At 40.9% G+C, this 3,465-nt stretch overlaps 1 protein-coding gene across 1 annotated transcript in view; it reads right to left on the bottom strand.

Moving 5' to 3' along the window:
* ABCD3 (ATP binding cassette subfamily D member 3) overlaps positions 1 to 2,411 on the bottom strand; it is a 79,517-nt gene extending 77,106 nt beyond the window's left edge. Inside the window, exon 1 of the mRNA XM_021707319.1 lies at positions 2,340 to 2,411. The gene's annotated coding sequence lies outside the window, so the exon portion shown is untranslated. The remainder of the gene's footprint in view (positions 1 to 2,339) is intronic.
* Positions 2,412 to 3,465: the final 1,054 nt, after the last annotated feature.

The following is a 3,465-nucleotide window of genomic DNA, read 5'->3' as shown; positions in this document are numbered from 1 at the left end:
ACAAACTGGAATAACAACAAAGTGAAACAAAACAAACAACAAAAAACCAAGAAAACTAAATACACACACACATACCTAACACAAAGTGAACAGAAAAGAAAAACAGAAAGACCCAAAGGGGAAAAAAATGAAAAGGAATTCAGGTCAAACCCTCACATATATATTGACACACACCTTAAACTATAAAAAATGAAAAAAAAACCCAGAAGAACAAAAGAGCAAAAACAAACCAAAAACAACAAAACTGAAAGATAACACTCAAATCATCCACATACACACATAAACAGAACATGACAAATAAAAGAAGAAACTGAAAAAGAAAAAAAAAATTGGGGGAGATGCAGAGAAAACCCTCACATATACATTATGCACAAAGGAGAAATATTTTTAAAATAGATTAACAGTCAAAAAGTTTTAAAAAATTTAAAAAATTGAAAATTAAAAAAAAAACCTGCCCTTTTGTGGCAGGCTTTATAACTGTTCCTCTAATCAGGTCTCTCCTGCAGAGCCACCTCTTTCACTCTCTCTTCAGTGTCTGGAGCAGGGATGGAGGAGGGGCAGTGGAGATGGGTGGGGCTGCAGTCCTCCCCTCCCATATGGTCTGGGACATCTCCTCTGGTGGGGAGGTATGGGATTGTCTCTTCCCCAGGTATGTACTCACGGAAGGTGGTGGTGGTGGGGTGTCCCAGCCAGGCCTATCCTGGAATGGAGTTCTCCTATTTTGTCCTTCTCAGTCGTGGCTCAACTGTTTGGGTCTGACATTCAGAGGATTGCTGGGGAGGAGGGGCTTTGGGTCAGCCCCGAACTCACCACTGATCTCTTTGGCGTCCTTCCTCCCCCTTTTCTGGCCACATCCTTTGTCCCATGGCTGGATCAGGGTAGGGGGTGGGGCACCTGGAACTCAGCACTCATCAGGTCCCTCCGAAGTTTGTACTTTCACAATATTCCCTCTGGGTCACGATCAATCCCTGAGTAGTTGATCTGCCAGTCACAGAGATTGGGTCTGTTGCTCCATGGTGAGCAAGTCGGAGCACTTTCCTGCCCTGCCTTATGATGGTGGTGGGGTGCCTCTCTTGTCCTCTTCCATGGGACTTTGCCTCTGGACTCCCTCTGCAGGCCCTGCTGCCAGTGCCCCGCCAGTCCCTTAAGTGGTGAGGCAAAGCCTGGAGCCGACAGTCTCTCCTGCTGCAATGGTGAGGGAGAGCCTGGGGCGATGGTTTCTCTCTGCCATTTTTTCACAGGAAAACTTTTGTCCGTTTAAAAAAAAAATGATGCTTGGCTTCTGCGCCCAGGGACAAAGCAGAGAAGCTGCAGCACAAACTGTTGCATCAGGGGCCTGGCCGTTTCTTCATGAGTCCCCACTTAGACAGTCTTTCCCAGCATTTTCTTCCCAGGAAGGGTTTACTGATTAAAAAAAGAAAAGAAAAGAAAACAGTGCTTGGCTTCTGGGTTCCAGGAAGCGCTAGGGTTCAAGCCCAGTAGCTGTGGCACCAGCCACTGCACCAGGAGAGCCCTGGCCACCAGCTCCCTAGCCCTCACTCAGTCAGCCACTCACACACCCACTTGCTCACTTAGCAGTACACAAAATTTTCCATACACTCACCCACTCACACCAGGACTTGAACAGTCCTATTGGCTCGGCCGCTATCTTCCCCAACTCCAACTCTATGCATGTTACTGTCCCTGGAGACCTTCCAGTGGGATAGGATGTGGAGATGGAAAAATAGTGTTACTACTGAAGAAAAATATTTTTTATAAATGTAATGTAGCCTAAGTATTCTGTGTTTATAACGTCTATGTGGTGCACTGTAAAGTTCTAGGCTTTCATACTCACTGACTCACCAAGAGCAACTTCTAGTCCTGCAAGCTCCATTTTTGGCAAATACACCCTATACAGGTGTGCCACTTTTTTCATCCTTTATACCACAGGACTGTATATTTTCTATGCTTAGATACACAAATACTTGACACCGTGTTATAACTACCTACACTATTCAGTACTGACTGAATACATGCTGTACAGGTTTGTAGCCTAGAAGCAATGGGCTATTACAGAGAGCCTAGGTGTGTAGTAGGCTAGACCATCTAGGTTTGTGTGAGCACACCCTATGGTGTTCACACAATGACAAAATTGCCTAATGACACATTTCTCAGAACATAACCCCTTTGTTAAACAATGCATGACTGTATTTTAATATTAATACAGTATAATAACATTTTAACAATTAACTTCACTTTGTATTTAATATTTTTTTAACCCCTGAATGATCCTTGACTGTTCTTTTGATTCTAAATTAATTTGTAAGAATTTGATTTAAAACCTTTATTCTGTCTTTTACCTTCCATATGGCTAATTCAAATTTAAGGAATCTCATAATTAGATACAATTTTTACCTTTCTGATTCCTCACCTGTAAAATGCAGATAATAAAACAACTATCTCAAAAGACTGTTGTGAGAAATAAAAGTAAAATATTTAGAAAAATGTCTCAAATATGCTGTGTCCAACAAACAGTTTACAGTAATATCTCCAGCTTTGTGTCCTTGCAATTCTCAGTTCATAACTCCATTTCCTCCATGTTTTTGCTCAAGCTCTTTTCCTTACATGGAATGCCTTTTACCCTTAGCAAAACACTACATATCCCTCAAGGTCAAGTCAAGTAACCACCAGAGTAACCACCAGAAGAATTAAACATTCCCAGTTCTGCCTATAGAACTGTGTTCCTACCCAGATCTAGTCCAACTGAGCAACACAAATTTCCTGTGCATTTGTAGTTTCACATGATCAGGTTTAGAAATAGTGTTCATTTAGTTTGGTATCCCAAAGCCTAGTCTCACGACATACCACAAACATTCATAAAATGTCCTGGATGTTATATTTCCTCCCACATTGATGTTTTCTCAGACGGGGGCAGGGAAAATAGCTATTTTGTTGAACCAGTGATAAACTACATACAGAGATGTATTCATCCATCAGCAGTTACATTAGAAATTATATAATACTTAAATAAAAAATAGGATCACATCTTTTATTGTGTCCTATACTTGCTCCCCACGCCCATATCTTGGGCATTATTGGAGGGAAGGGGAGTCAAATGAGTCCTACCTTAAGTCTAACTTCCTGATGCAATATAACTGTATTCATAGGCAAATAGAGAATATCTTAAATAAAATATTACCAGGAGATGTTTCCTTGTTATTTTAACTAGAAATTTTATATAAAATGTTAAGATATAGGACCTCAATTGTTTGAGTTTCCTAACAGCAAAAGCTGTCTAATCTAATTTTTAAACTTCCCAAATGCCCAATACAAAACTAGCACGAAAGAAGTTCTGTCTTTTCCCACTATAACATCCATGTAGAAGAGAGACCTGTCTTATTCACCACTGTGTCCTCAGCATCTAGCACTTAAATGTTAAATTAATTGCAGCACAGACTTGTATCATACCCTCAACTCTTGGGTAGA

Source organism: Carlito syrichta, unplaced genomic scaffold (genome assembly GCF_000164805.1).
Source record: "Carlito syrichta isolate Samal-C Ts95f unplaced genomic scaffold, Tarsius_syrichta-2.0.1 Scaffold316502, whole genome shotgun sequence".
Classification (NCBI taxonomy): domain Eukaryota; kingdom Metazoa; phylum Chordata; class Mammalia; order Primates; family Tarsiidae; genus Carlito; species Carlito syrichta.
This window is presented reverse-complemented; position numbering and strand designations above follow the sequence as displayed.